Here is a 16,729-nt window from a genome sequence, read left to right as displayed (position 1 = left end):
TAATGTGCCAAATTCATAAAACTTCAAGAACAGGTTTCATTTAAAATTAAATGACAGAACAGTGGGAATTTGTTGTGTGACTCAGAGGACCCAAACCGGTGCTCTGTGACAACCTAGAGTGGTGGGATGGGGTGGGGGGGTTGCTCAGGGGGAAGGGGATACACGTACACCTATGACTGATCCACGCTGATGTATGGCAGAAACCAACACAGTACTGTAACTACCCTTCAATTAAAAATCAATTAAGAAAAAAAATTAAATGACAAAATAATATGCAGATACACAAAATCTTTATTAAATGACCACATAGTAATCAGATACACTTCCTGATTCAAGAAAAGGGATTATCACCTGGTTTATAGTATATTTAAAAAGAGTCCCAAAGTAAAACAAGATGTGCAGATAAGATCTGTGTACACACTGCCATTTCCTTTTATGACTACTCCCCCTCTCTTTGGACATCCACCTTCCACACACCTACTGTCCTATGCTCTTCCCTGCATCTTCTCAACCATGCTCCTCCTCCTGCATGATGACGCATTCCCTACAAAGTCTCTTCAAAGCAAGACTACCACCACAAAATCCCCTGTGCTACCAAGCTCTGATCTCAGCCGGCTCTCCTGGAAAGTGGCAATAAGGTAAATATACCTTGGTAGCAAGAGATGACAGGCCTTTCATGACCTGATCATATATAATATGTAGATGACTACTCCCTCATCAAAGGGGGTCATTCCTGATTCTCTGTCTTCTATACAGTCAAGAGAGCTAGTTATCTAGAGAGAGAAACATACATAGAGAAAGAGAGACACAGAGAAAAAGGAACATACAAACTGATTCCTTCTTTGTCTAAGAACAAAAATCCTTAAAATACCTAAAATTTTCATTATGTGTCAAGGAAATATGACTGAAAGAGGGTGCTGGCTGAAAGCATTAACAAGCATCTCTACTGTCTAGAGTTGTGTATAGTATAGCCCAGAACTGATAGTGGTACCCAAGCAAAATGCAGAGGTACCAAATACCTACTGAGACAAACTATAAAGAAAACTCAGGGCTTCCCTGGTGGCTCAGTGGTAAGGAATCTGCCTGCCAGTGCAGGAAGCACAGGTTCGATCCCTGGGTTGGGAAGATCCCCTGGAGGAGGAAACAGCAAACCACTCCAGTATCCTTGCCAGGAAAATTGGACAGAGGAACCTGGTAGGCTACAGTCCACGGGGTCACAAAGAGTTAGAACGACTTAGCGAGGAAACAACAACAATGAAAACTCAAGCACTGATTAGATTTGAACAAACTCTTTTCTACTTAAGACAATGACCCCCAACTTAGAGACCACCGGCTCCTACCAGCTTCCAAGTGATGAAAAGTAGTCTTCAAGTCCATATACACACCCAGCCAATAGACTAAAGAAACACTTGCTTCTCAAATATAGGGATGACTGTTCCTCAGAGGTAGTCTGTGATGTGATTAATAAAATTCAAATACATTCAAAGAAAATATTGAATTTATAATTAGTTTGCCATTAAGTATTTTCTCAGCTAATATATAATAAGTAAACTACTCGTGTGAGTCCTTGAAATTTCGAGCCTTACAAAAAGTATCTTCATATTGACAAAAGCGTTAAGACACTAAGATTCTACACTAAACTAAACAAGGTCAGATGTACTTGGGTTCTTCTGGCTGCATCCGTATGTATGTACATGAGTAGGCTAATCTCCATACCTCCTTCCACCGTGATGAATAGCAAAAATACAAGCATGGCACTAAGTTTCACTGATGTGCAAAATAAAAGAATGGATTTTCATTTGTAGTAATAAATTTGATGCAACAAAAGGAAAATAAATATATACGTGCATATTAAAATCCATAAAAAATATTAATTTAATTGAGCAGAGCCCCTCTGTAGATAAGCTGCACAGAGTACACGGAAATGTTCGCTTAGCATGAGTTGCCTATGATCTTAGCTAAATGAGCCCGTGGGGCTGCTTCACACCTGCTTGACCAATGTCACTCTGTAAGGAGCTCCAAGTTCACGAGCCAAGTGGACCTTCTTTAAAAACAGTAATAACATATGAAGAGAGAAAAATAGATATGAATGCATCAGCACATCTAAGGCATGTTGACTGCCTGGTCTTCCTTGAATTGAGGGATCTTCTTAAACTCACTTTGCTTCTTGAAGAAAAGCTGAGCCAGGATGTGGTCTGCAGTGGCCTGAAGATAATCGTCCATGTCAAGGGTTTGCAACTGAGAGTGGAAACCAGAAGAAGAGCTGTCAGCGCCGAAGTGCGGCCACAGAGACCCCACAGCCATCAGGACATTTTCACAACGGCAACTGCGTGGCTACGTAACACTGCTGCTGCTGCGAAGTCGCTTCAGTCATGTCCGACTCTGTGAGACCCCACAGACGGCAGCCCACCAGGCTCCGCCATCCCTGGGGTTCTCCAGGCAAGATCACTGGAGTGGGCTGCCATTTCCTTCTCCAATGCATGAAAGTGAAAAGTGAAAGTGAAGTCGCGCAGTCGTGTCCGACTCTTCACGACCCCATGGACTGCAGCCTACCAGGCTCCTCCGTCCATGGGATTTTGTAGGCAAGAGGACTGGAGTGGGGTGCCATTGCCTTCTCCATACGTAACACTGCTGCTGCTGCTGCTGCTAAGTCACTTCAGTCGTGTCCGACCCTGTGCGACCCCATAGACGGCAGCCCACCAGGCTCCCCCGTCCCTGGGATTCTCGAGGCAAGAACACTGGAGTGGGCTGCCATTTCCTTCTCCAATGCGTGAGAGTGAAAAGTGAAAGTGAAATCGCTCAGTCGTGTCCGACTCCAGTGAGGCCGACACCAAAAGCATGGGACACCGGAATCCTATCCCCCACCTTGCCCTGAGAGAGTCTACAGCTGTTAATAGTTTCCAGTGCATATCTTCCTCAAAGACCTCTCCACAAACCTTACCCCACGTACCCCCAGGTTTGGAGGCTCAGAGAAGCAGATTCTGGAGTTTTCCAGTCTCCCTTAAAGAGGGGAAGTGTCATCATGGAAAACGAGCATCACCCAGCAGGACAGGCTCACCTCTTGGTATAGGTCATGTTGATGAAACTGCTGAATTCAGTGTGCTCCCCGCTGGAGATGTTGTTGGGTCTCCATGTGGGAAGAACCATAGCCAAGAGAACCACTGCCTGTCTGTTTCTGACCTGCCCCAGGGGTCCCCAGACTCATAATTCTCACCCTGTCTCAGCAGGGAATCTAGTCCTAAGACCTTTTTTTTAAAATCTAAGTTCTACTATTTATTCTTGTTCTTCAAACACATTATTCCATCTAAGGAGCACTGGGGTGAACTTTTATAAGCAAACTATTTAATATAATAAATAATTTCTCTTAATACATGTTTTATAATACAGATCGTGATATATCAGATTTGCTTAAAACAATGATGGGAGGGAATGCTTCTCCTTCTTGGAAGCACTGCTCAGTCATACTTCATGGTACTTCGTGTCTCCTACAGTTTCTTTTCATATACAAGAGACTTTCTTTTCCTTCCTCCCTCTTCCTCTTTCTCTCTCTCTCCTTCTCCCTTATCTCTCTACCATAAATTTCAGAAGAATACACTGGCCATGCTTACTTCACCGCCTCCCTCTCTGTTTGGGAGCTGGCAAAGCTTCAAAACTCAGGTAATGTTTCTCTATGCCATAAGCTGTATAAGAGCTCACTTCAACACCAGTAAGCCAACCCAATCCTGGCCAACCCAATAGATTTTAGGAAACCCACCTGCCCGCAGATGCTAATCATATTCCCACATATCTTCACGATTAGCAACAGAAACGATTTTCTAAGTCTCTGTATGCTGCTCTTTGGGCTTCCCAGGTGGCACTAGTGGTAAAGAACCCGCCTGCCAAAGCAGGAGACTTAAGAGACATGGGTTCGATCCCTGGGTTGGGAAGATCCCCTGGAGAAGGCCATGCAAACCCACTCCAGTATTCTTGCTTGGAAAATTCCATAGACAGAGGAGCCTGGAGGGCTACAGTCCATGGGGTTGCAAGGAGTCAGACGTGGCTGAAGCAACTGAGCACGCACACGTCTTTTTTCTCAGTTGGTTGAGAATTCGGGGAATTAAGAGAGAAATATGATGTATTGGATTCCTTTATAACCAAATGAAAAGATTATTTGATCTCCAATTCTCCTCTTCACACACTGGTTCAGCCAGTTCATTAAGTCAGTCATCGACTCAATATCCATATGCTGAGTCCCCTCTATGACCCAGATACACTGCTTAGCAGAGTACTCTGCACTTCACTGGCACTCACCAACATCTCCGACACTGGCTTATTCTCACCTGGTCTCCAGTGCTGAAGGCAAGAATGAGAAGCAAATCCTCATCGCATGTGCTCTTAATGTAATGCTGGGTTCCAGTGGGGAAAAATATCACATCTCCAATGTGAATGTTAAACTTTGTGGAACTCTGAGCATTGATAATGCCCACCTAAGGAGGGGGGGAGAAACTATGCTGAACTGAAGCAAATAAAATCAAATATTCAATAAGGATAAGTATTCATAGTGAAGAACAGATCAATAAAAGCACGTGGTTACAAAGGGACTTCTCAGAGAAGGTAAACAGCAAAAAAGAGGCAATCCTTCACGTTCACATTCCTGTTTCTGAGACAGAGTTCCACAAAAATCAGAAGATACTCTATTGAAGTAAATGTCCCTCAAAATGTATTAGCGAAATCAATACTGCAGAACATCATACAAAAAGAGCATTAATTGTTCTAATTAAGGGTATCAATGACATTCATTCACTAATTAGGCAGAGGATTTAAATTTCAGTGTTTTACTACGCCTACACCCTCCTTGCTACTCATTCGGGAAATTCAGCCTTCTGGGAGAGCGAATCCTGAGGGTCTTCCTCTAAGAGGGCTGGAGACTGGATGCACATAAGCGCACACACATGCACCCAAAGCGCCTCACAAAGAGCATCTGACCCTTGAAAGGAAACCTGCGGAGGGTTAATGACAGCGCCCTTTTCGAGTTTAAGACAGCTGTCACCTCTAAAAACATAAAACTTTTGCTCCGGGTGACATAAAAGGTGCATTTCAGTCTGGTCTGATTGTATCTGTCACGACTGAGGCAGATATAAGCTAGAGAAGCCCATTTTGACCTTTGGATCTTCTCAGGAGCCCTACGAAAACCCAGAGGAGCTACTGTCAAATCACTGTGGTAAGATGCTATTTGTGTGACTTTTCTTATGGTAAATATAATTAATTGACCACCCAAACTAGGACTCTCTGTAGAGTCAAAGGGGGTGCTATTAATAATTTCACCAAGGGGCTATATGGCCACCCTACTGGGGCTCCACACCTCCCCGCCACCCCCACTCATATTACACTGAGAGGCAAACAGCCAATTTCATGGCCCCCAAAGCATGGCCCCCAAATGCTTGCGTTGCCTAAGAATGCAAAACTCAGAAAATGTAAGCAGGTATTCCAGCCCTTCACCATTAGTGATAAACCTCTTTATCAGTTCTGAAATGTTCTTAGAACCCTTCTCATGCTAAGAGCAAATATGGAAGTTACCTCACAGGACATGCATGGTATCCTCTATGGAAACCATGCCCAGAAAGCCATTTGCACAAAGTCCTATTCTATTACCAACAACTGAACCAAAACAAAGAAATACCTCCTACTTGCTTCCTTCTGCACTAAAAAGGAAAGTTCAGGAAAAAAAAAAAAAACTGTTCACAGAGAAATTACCTTTGCACATCCACTTATTACATATCCCATTTCATTTGCATTAAAATGAAAGTGTGGCTGTCGTAATCCATTGTTATAAATCCTGAGTGTACTCAAAGTGAGGGCTTTTCGATGCTTGAGAAAGAAAAGGAAAAATGAATTCCAACATTAAGCCAACATTCAACTCAGCAATTTAACAATTTGTATAATCATCATAGTAACTAATGTTTACAAAGCCCTCACTGAGAACAGGCAATTTTTTATATCCTTTACAGTTACTATGTCACTTGTCCCTTATAACAATCTTGCAAGACTGCCACCAACTTTGTGAGATGCAATTAAAGTCCAGGTTGCCTGAGTAAACTAGGGACACCGTGGCAGAACTGGGGTTTGAATCAGGGGATTTGATGCCAGAGCTGTGCTCTCAGTCATTAAACAATACCGCCAGTTGAGCATTTAAAACACATGAAAAGAGAAATCTCACAAGCCTCCGGTCTCTTTGTTAATGTAACCATCCATGCCAAGAAGTTAAGCTCCCAAATTCACAATGAGGCCTCAATCAATAGTTTGCATTAATCAGGTCAATGAGTGTTTGACTAGTTCTTGCCTTTTGCTTTGTCCAAAAAAACTGACCTAACCTAAAGCTCACATTTCATCCATTTTGATAATCATCAAAACATTTTTCTCAATTACCTGATTCAGGAATTCACTAAAAATGTTTTCATTGTGGCTCAGTTCATTTCTATTTTTCCAATATTGTGCCAACTGTATTATTCCTCCTGGAAATTTATATTCTTTTGAACCTGAAATCAGATGAAATTTAAAAAACAAAATAAGACAAAACTACTTCAAAATGGTACCACAAAAGGAGAGCCTAATGCAGCCCCAGGAACAGCCCTTCTACAGCCACAGGAAGTTATGTGGTAGGAAGTGCTGCTGCACATCCTGTGTGCTGCCAAGATATTGACCTGATAACTACCAGATGCTATCCTACTTTCCCAAGTTCTCCTGAAATTTCTAACATACAGTGACCTCTTTAAGACGTTCAGCTCAGGGGACCTGGCTGTAAAACGTGAGAAGTGTTAGCCATTCAGTTGTGCCCAACTCTTTGCGACCCTATGGACTCTAGCCCACCAGGCACCTCTGTCCATGGGGATTCTCCAGGCAAGAATACTGGAGTGGGTTGCCATGCCCTCCTCCAGGGGATCTTCCCGACCCAGGGATCTAACCCTGTCTGCTACATTGTAGGTCGACTCTTCACTGTCTGAGCCACCAGGGAAGCCCCTGGAAAATGCGAGACTCATCCTAAATACCAATCTCTACTTCTCTCCTCGATCAGTCAATGAAGTCCTGTCAGTTCAGCAACTCTAAATTCCCTGCTTCTCAACAATTCTTTCTGTCTTCCAGAGGGAGGCCACCATCATCCCTTACCTCAGAGACTGCAAGAGTCCCTGACTCATCTCCCTGCTTCCCATCTGGCCGCTTTCAATCATTCTCCACACTTCTGCTGGGCTGGTCATCACTTCAAAAGCAAAACCTGACACCAACTAAAGAGACAGCTGCAGCCCATGTTCACTGCAGCGTTATTTACAATAGCCAAGATATGGGAACAATCTACGTGCCCAAGCTCACAGGTACAGGGAACAGAGTGGTAGCTGCCAGAGGCTGGCAACGGAGGTGGCTGAAATGGGTGAAGAAAGGCAAAAGATACAAACTTCCAGTTATAAAATAAACAAGTCATGGGGACATGACGCAGAACAAGGCACCATAGTTAATAACACTGTAAAGCACACACTGGCTTCCCTGGTCGCTCAGCTGGTAAAGAATCCGCCTGCAGTGCGGGAGACCCGGGCTCGACCCCTGGGCTGGGAAGATCCCCTGGAGAAGGGAGAGGGTGCCCACTCCAGTATTCTGGCCTGGAGAATTCCATGGACCCTATAGTCCACGGGGTCGCAAAGAGTCAGACACGACTCAGTGACTTTCACTTCACAATGCATACATTAGAGTTACTAAGATCTTGTAAGTTCTCATGATAAGAAAAAAAAATATGCAACTATTAATATGTACAGTGGTGATGTTACTAATAACTGGACTTATTGTGGTGATCACGTCATAATATATACAAATATTAAATCACTGTGATGTACACCTGAGACTAACATCATGTTGTATGTCAATTATACCTCAATAAGATAATATAAAATAAATGATAAAAATAGGTAAATTAAAAACCTCACTGTATCACTCTCCTGTTTAAAACCCCTTAATTGGGACTTCCTTGGTAGTCCAACAGTTAAGAACCCAACTTGCAACCCAGGTTCAATCTCTGATGGGGGAACTAAGATCCCACATGCTGCAAAGCACCTAAGCCCGAGCCCCTTCACTACCAAGCCTGTGCGTCACAGCTGGAGAGTCCATGTGCCTCAACAAAGATCCTGTGTGTGGAGACCTTCACAGGATCTTCACTGCACAAAGATCCCATGTAGCCAAACTAATGAGCTATTAATTTTTAAATAAATAAAAATAAACCCCTTAATTGCTACATGGTTGGAGCCCTCCTCTCTCATCAGGCTCTTCTACAGCATTGCCCAGCCCCAACACATCCCCACACACTCTGAATTTTTCTCCCACATTCTCATTTGCTTCCAGGCCTTTTCTTTCATCTCCTACTCTGTTGAGAAATGTGTTTTTTCAAAGTTCTCTTGACTGTGACTGGCTGTAAAAAATTTTTTAAAAATTAAAAAAAAAAACACATTACATCTTAATCCAATACACCTATGTAATCATACATATATAAATACTTAACCAAAAAGTAAAAAGCCTTCACAAAATAACATACTATACCTTTCAAGTCATAAAAGTACCTCCACACAAAGCTATCTGGTGACTGTGAGTAATTAGCATTGACAACCAGTTCTGCCAAATTGGGAGGAAGATTGACCCCCTGATCCTCCTTTTGCTTGCGGAATGTTCTAATGAAATTAATTCCACCTTCAGGCTGAAACACATAAGAGACCATGTAAGATATTTGTGAACTAAGACCCAGCACAGCCAAATAAATAAAATAAATAGTTTAAATTTTAAAAAGGAACGAAGTACTGATACATGCTACAACATGAACACTGAAAACCTTATGCTAAGCGAAAGAAGCTAGACACAAAAGGCCACATGTTGTGTGTTTTCATTTATATGAAATAGACAGAACAGGCAAATCCACAGAGAAGGCCAACAGTAGTTGCCAGGGCCTGGGGGTAGGAGAGAATGGGGAGTGAGGCAAAGAAATTTCATTTCTTTTTGAGGGAATGAAAGTATTCTAAAATCAGACAGTGGAGACGGTTGCACAGATCTGAGAACACACTAGAAACTTTGAAACTGTACACTTTAAAAAGGATGGATTTTACAGTACATGGATTACATCTCAACAAAGTTGTTATATTTTAAAATGTCCCAAAAAAAGGTATTTGTGAAACGTCCTACAAATTTTAGCAACAGAAGAGGACAGCTGAGGACAGAGTAGCATTGCCACCGGTGTGGTTCTCAATGGCCCAGGCAAAAGAGATGACCTCACCTAGCCTGAGATTTGTGATCTTTATGAAAACCGTCCAAGTATTCAATTGATTGGCACTGGTACTTTATGGTCAGTGTAAACTCCTGCAAAAATGTACACTGGTTCCCATGCTTACCAATACTCTCATTCTAACGACTCATTTTTTCTACTCCTCCTTAAAACGTTAGAGCAGGATTTACTGCAAGATAAATCTCAGAATCCCACTATTAAAGTCCCTAAATTTACCACAGAACCCCTTCGAATTGCCATGCCTGGACCATCTCCAGTTCTGATCACCGATTTGCACTTTCAGCATCTACATGTGACCCTCTAAACCCTTTCAGCAGTTTCTCCAGCGAAACTGAGAGAGATCAAAAGCAGCTATTCCTCAGGAAACACTGTGGGCTCCTCTGCTTTAGATTAAGAAAATACAATCACATCATCTGTAGCAAAGTTCTCCCTGGATGAGTTTATGGCTTTTCAGAGATGAAAAATTATAGTAATTTTTACTATCATAAACTTTATACCAATTCATTATATCAGTAGTTTTCGGGACCTCCCTAGTGGTCCAGGGGTTAAGAATTCACCTGGTTAGATTTGATCCCTGGTAGAAGAACTAAGATCCCACACACCACAGAGTAACTCCTGAGTCCACACGCTCTGGAGCCCACACACAACTAGAGAAGCCCGTGTACCGCGACGTCTTCACATGCCACAACTAAGACCTGATGCAGCCAAAGAAATAAATAGTAAAACAAATATTTTTTAAAACTAGTTTCCTATAGAAGCCCTTCTTAGGGGAAAATAAAAAGCAGTTCAACTTTGAGGCAGTTTATGTATTAAGTAGGAAGCAAATCATGTTCTTGAGCCCATTACCCACCTGTTACTTTGCTGACTGCCACCTTAGAAACTCAAATAGCCATGCCCTCTTGGTGCCCACAGAATGTACACCCTCTCAGGATTTGTTCTCAGCAGTGGTACACACCTTAAGTGACCTGGAAGTATTCTCAGCAGTGATACAGACCTTAAGTGACCTGGAAGCAATATCCTCAGGTGTAGAAAAAAAAGACATCATCAACATCCAGGGTCTGAAGTTCCTCATGTGTAGAAAAGAAGAGCAAGAAAAATCAGTCTTCACTCCCCACATTCTTTATCCAGTGCACTGTGTTTTTCGGGAAGAAGATCACTTGGCCAGCTGTAACATTGTATGTGGTAACGATAGCACCATCATCAACCACCCCAACCCACGCCGTCCCCTGAAATGTAAATGGAAGAGCACATCCCAACATCAATTTGGAGCGATGTTCTTCAACCTTTTTTCATTACCTGCCTTCTAAGGTACCATGTTAGACTGTTTATCTAATCACCACCCTATGAAACGTTAACATTACAGAGGTACTGCAAACCTGTACATGGTACACACACACTGCTTATGTACTACATGTACATCTACGCTTTAGACATAAAAAGAGTAATATTTTCACCCTGCTAACAACCAGTTTTTGCCCTCTTCCGGGTAATACCACCCCACTGAGCATTTACAGCTCTAAGATCATGCTAGTTTGAAAAGACTGCAAGCACATGTGTGTGTTCACAGATGGTTGCATAAACATGCATGTGTATGCTTGTGTATGTTTGTGTGTTTTCACATAGATGTGTATGTATTTACCAGGTAAGAAAAAGCCTACATACAATTTTAATAATGATAATAGTAATAACATAGTGCATTTACTGTTTTGTCCAAGTATTCTTCTAAGGAGGGTTTAATCTCATAGATGAAGCTCTAATCTCTCTTGTAAATTCTAAAATCGAGTGAATTGTCCAAGTATAAAAAGGAAGTTTTATTAGCAATAACAGAAATATGTCACACATAAAAATTGGCTGATCTACCAGCCCAGGTGGGATGCATGAGACAAGTGCTCGGGCCTGGTGCACTGGGAAGACCCAGAGGAATCGGGTGGAGAGGGAGGTGGGAGGGGGGATCGGGATGGGGAATACATGTAACTCCATGGCTGATTCATGTCAATGTATGACAAAACCCACTGCAATGTTGTGAAGTAATTAGTCTCCAACTAATAAAAATAAATGAAAAAAAAAAATTGGCTGATCTATTAACAAGATTATCAGAGTAAGACCAAACTCTGAAAGTTCTATGAAAGCTTAATCACTCCAATTTCCCCAGTGTCTGGAACACAGAAGCCATAAATACATTTCAGAATTAATGAATTATTTGCAATTCAGGGAAGTACACTCATTTCACTTCCAGCTCCATTTCGCTTGACTTCCAAAGAATTCTGAAAGGTAAAAGGGACAAAAGGCATCCCATTGGCTGATCCCAGGTTGAACATCAGCAAAACTAGTTCGTTATTCCAGTCCCTGCTTTTTCCCTAAAGGGAAGCTGTAGTCTCTTTGATCATTAGATCAGAGCTAACAGTTAGCTTTGGCTCAAAGGAAGGAACAGTGATCTGAGCTTAACAATGTGTGAAAAATGATCTCATATTGAAGAAAGAAGTTCAAAGTGATGCCACGAATAATTAAAACAAACAGACTAATGTTCCAAGGCACTGCTAACTGGTCTAATTGGGTACACAGCCAAAGCCTGGATGTTGTCTATCATCCTATTAGTTAAGTAGGTTTTGCAACAACCTAAATAATAGCCTGAGGACACACAGCACGAATGCTCAAGCACAGAATGTGGGCAAACGGGTTATACCTGTACAAGATAGCCATGTTCGTTGGCATTGAAGTGCCAATGAGGGGCCCGGAGGCCACTGCTTTTTATTCTCAGGGTCCCCAGACTCATCTGTGATCTCTGGCTGTTCAAGCTGCTGCCAAAGGCCTCTTCTTCCATGCTGAGGTAGTCTTTGGCATTGTTCCTGTACCGGGCCCACTGGATTGCGCCACCAGGGAACTCAAACACCTGAAAAGTCATACGCGAACCGTCAGCATGGTGGCCATCTCCCGAGGAATGCGAGGCCACCTCGGCCCCCAGAGTGAGGGGGCAGCACAGGGGAAAAGGACACAGGGGTGAGTGGATACGGGAGTCCCCCCCAAAAAGAAGAGAAAGAACAGGTCTGCAAGACTCCAGGAGACAACAGTGCCATCAGGCCCTGTTAGACAGAAAAATGAACTCCTATCTTGACAAGAGAACACAGGGCTTTCCATCTGTCCACCTGCACCTCTCCCCTCCAGCCAGAGAACCAGCTACTAAAGCAAAGTTCAGCCTGGAGCCAACATCCACCCACCGTTCCCCTTCTCCATCCCTCACTTCCCTTCATCCAAACAGCCCACAACTGCTTCCTTCTGATGAAGAGAGGACAAAGCTTAGTAAACAAGCAATGGAAACTTCATTTTGAAATCATCATTTATAATAATGATTCTTTTTCCTAATACGTGTGATCCATACCTTGGATTTAGATAAATGATTAAGAAACTGAACTTTTGGATCAACAGCCTTTGGCACCACGGGAATTGCTGTTTGCAGAGGTTGGGCTCCCGGTTCTGAACGGGGCTGAGGGTTGTTGACATAAACCAAGGAGAGAATCAGGACTCCGATCACTGTGGTGATGGTGCAGGCCAAAAGACACACCAGGAAAATGCTCATCAGTGACCACTGCCTCGTCCTTTCCTAGAAGAAATTAGAAATTATTCTGCACTCTTGAGGCATCAGAAACATTGCCAGCTGTCTGAGTTTGGTTTATGTCCTCTTTTATTTAAAAGAAAAACACACTTGTGGGATAAACATACTTGGTAAAATGAGACATGTGTAAATCAGTACACGCACACGCACTCACAGTTTGGTCAGGCCCCAGAAGACGGCTGTTCTGCTCTCTGTACAGCCCTTGCCCCACCCTGCCTCACCCTTACCTGATGTGCATGACTGCCTCCCCTCCTAAGGCAAAACTAATCAGTAACCATGTGTGTGATCGGCCTGACCCCCACTAATGATGGTTCCAGCCCTCGGACCACATCGTCTCTGGTATGTTCGGTCATCACCGAGGAACACTGGCCCTTGCAATGGTTGCTAACCCAGAGCTGTGGGCAGATGCGTTCCAACATTCTCCCTGCAACCCAGGAGCCCTTCTGACATCATGCCCCCTATAATTGATAGCCCCCTCCTCCCCGTGCAGGGAAAACAGAGGCTGTGTCCTGCCTGCCCTCAGCAGTACCCGGTGGGTGTCCCTCCAGGCCCTGGCCTCTGACCTGTAAGACTCCCTGTCCAGTGCACACTGACGTCTCTGTCGCTGACTCGGGTTCTCTCTTCAGTCTAGCAGCTGAGCAAGTGCAAGAACTGTAGGACACTCACACATAGCCCATACATCAGATGACACCCAAATAAACAAGAATAAAAATAAACATTTGAGGACTGGGGCACAGAATAAATTAAGAAAATTAGGTACTGGGGAATTAAGTACCCAGCTAAGTACTTCCAAGTCAGTCAATTAGACCCTATTTATCAGTTTCTTCACCTGAAAATCAATGAGGTTATAAGGAGTTATTTTCTAAGAATGTTTCAGTTCCAGAATGTACAAATGCATTTATGTGTACAGGTACATGCATGGGAATAAGTAATGGGAATATCAGTAATCAATGGGCCTGACCTGATCAGTCTCTGTCTCTCCCTCCCTCCGTCATTTAAATAGCTTCAGTAAATTCCCTCCTTCCTGTGTATTACCTATATGAGGTCCTAAGTCATCACTCAACTCGAAGTCATGGTATTTCCATGTATTTCTATGTTACTACTTCCTGGTTTCATATCACAAATATATGCTATAAACAACAGTACTATTTCTGAGTTACAATCCACATTACTAAAAGCTGCCAAGAAAATACTCACCCCAACCTTTGAACCAACTTGCCCTTACTCCTCTGACCACTAAAATGACGATTATCATCAGTGATATCAAGGACTCCTTTTCCACTGATCTCTGAGTTCCTGGTCTTGCTCTCTGAGCAAGTAAATTTTTGATCACTAATAATTCTAATATAGATATTCTTACTTTAACACTCATAAATATTCAAAAGAACACAAATAACAAATGTTGGCAGGGATGTGGGGAAAAGGTTGGAACCCTTGTACACTGTTGGTAGGAATGTAAACTCTGCAGCCACTGTGGAGAACAATATGGAGGTTTCTCAAAAAACTAATAATGGAATCACTATATGACTTGGAGATTTTACTCCCAAGTATATATTTAAAATAAAAACACTTATTCAAAGGGATACATGCACCTCAATGTTCATAGCAGCATTATTTACAATCTCCAAGGTATGGAAGCAACCTAAGTGTCCATTAACAGATGGTTGGATAAAGAAGATGTGGTATATATACACAATGGAATACTACTCAGTCATAAAAAAGGAACAAAATTCCTTGCCATTTGTAGCAACATGGATGGACTGGGAGGGCATTGTGCTAAGTGAAATAAGTCAGACAAAGAAAGACAAATACTGTATGATATCACTTATATGTGGAATCTAAAAAAACACAACAAACTAGTGAATATAACAAAAAAAGAAGCATACTCACCATATAGAGAGCAAATTAATGATTACCAGTGGGTAGGCAGGGGAAGAGCAATGGGTTGGGGAATAAGAGTACAAACTGTTGGGCGTAAGACAGGCAACAAGGATGTATTATTATACAACAGAGAGAATATTGCCAATATTTTGTAATACTTGAATGTAGTTTTTTTAACGTGTAAAAAATTTTTTAATGTTTTAAATTATTTAATGATGTTTTGTATAGCATAATCATTTACCAACATATTCAGTTTAACATTGTATGAGGGTATTATATTGAACGATAAATAACTCATTAATGCCGTGAACAAGAATTCGTAGAAAGCTGGGCCACTAAATAGCTACAGGAGTTAGCAGTTTATGAGAGAAAAGGCAGGTCAGGAGATTTTCAGAATAGGACATGCTACCTTTCTGAAGAAGGTCACTTGAAGAAAACTGGTCTAAGGAGGGGTTCTTTCCTGAGATCTGCATAAAGGTTTTGAAGCAAGTAATCTCAAGATGTAAATCCCCATTTACATTCTTACCATTCTGGAGAAGGTGTTCATCTTCCCCTCAGACACAACCTTCCGCTTTGCGTCTTCATGCATTTCAAATGCTAAGTTGTCCATTGGCTAAGAGGGCAAGCAAGTCACTGAAAAAGAACAACAGGGGAGGGATGTAGCTTTAGCAAATGCAGAAACCCCTGAGAAGAATGACCATTCTTAAGTAAGGAAGTGCTTATATAAAGCTGAAAGTCAAGGAAATGAAATAAGGAAGCTGTTTCTTAAACAATAATCTTGGTTGAAAAAAAAAACCCCATAGAAAGAATTGCCAAATTAGAGACCAATAAACACTTCTGGTCCACCACTCTTTGCTCACTGATGACACACACGGCAGATAATGACAGTAGCTACTAACGTTTATTTCCTCCCTTCCACTGAGTACCGAGCACAGTGCTAAGAGCTTTCCAAACATCATGGGATTTAATGCTTACAGCAGTCCTGTCAGGTATTCTGGTGATTATTCCCACTTTGTAAATTAGGAACCTAGGCACCAAGAGGTGTGATACCTGCCCCAAATCACACACCTAGTTTTAGAGTAGGAGCAAAGATACCCTTTATCAAAAGATTGTCCCATAACATTGGGTTCTCTGCAGAGTTTGATGTGGGTACAAACCTTTTTTCACCCATATCAGTCCTTCCAGGCAAGAATACTGGAGTGTGTTGCCATTTCCTCCTCGAGGGCAGCTTCCAGACCCAGGGACTAAACCCATGTCTCTTGTGTCTGCTGCATTGGCAGGTGGATTCTTTACCACTGGTGCCATCTAGGATTCCCTGTCTCTTGAGAGTGTGATTCATTGGTCTACGTGGTTTGTTTATTGGATAATGCTGTTAAAGTTAAATCTTTAAAATTCATTTTACATCATCTTTCCTGGTAATGAGTTGTGGCCTGAGTAAGCTAAAAATCTACTACTATAACCCACAAAACAATCAACCATCTGAAACCAGTAGGCGGTGTTTTGGGGGTTCTAAGGAGCTCTGGTCCTTTGTCTCAGCACAGAAAGAATTCAGCGAGGGGCAAAGTGACTAGAGAAAGTCTGTGAGCAGCAACCAAGACCCAGAACAGCCAAAAAATAAATAAATATTTTTTAAAGAGAAATTATTTGTTAGAACAGGACATTTGTGAGGCTTACAAACAGCTGGGTGAGAAGGTGCCACACCCCAGGAACTTGGTGGGTTACATTCTTTTTATCAAAGGAAAAGTGGGCAGGGGGAATAGACCACCTCCTTCCTCATTCTTGAGTAGACATGATGCTTCCATCATCAGCTCCTTCTCCAGGTTAGGCACAGGAGTTTTCTTGTCCCTCCATGGTCAAGCCAGGACTGTCGGGGCTCCATGGAAAAATTATTTCAGGTCTCAGTACAATGAAGGTCTTTCAAGTCACGTTTTCGTAAATTACTGAATTTT

The 16,729-nt window shown here is 42.4% G+C and overlaps 1 pseudogene; it reads right to left on the bottom strand.

The window, feature by feature from the left end:
* Nucleotides 1-273: 273 nt before the first annotated feature.
* LOC122425673 lies at nucleotides 274-15,449 on the bottom strand (annotated as a pseudogene).
* Nucleotides 15,450-16,729: the final 1,280 nt, after the last annotated feature.

Source organism: Cervus canadensis, chromosome 23 (genome assembly GCF_019320065.1).
Source record: "Cervus canadensis isolate Bull #8, Minnesota chromosome 23, ASM1932006v1, whole genome shotgun sequence".
Classification (NCBI taxonomy): Eukaryota; Metazoa; Chordata; class Mammalia; order Artiodactyla; family Cervidae; genus Cervus; species Cervus canadensis.
Note: the sequence above shows the minus strand (reverse complement) of the source record. Positions and strands in the feature narration are given on the sequence as shown.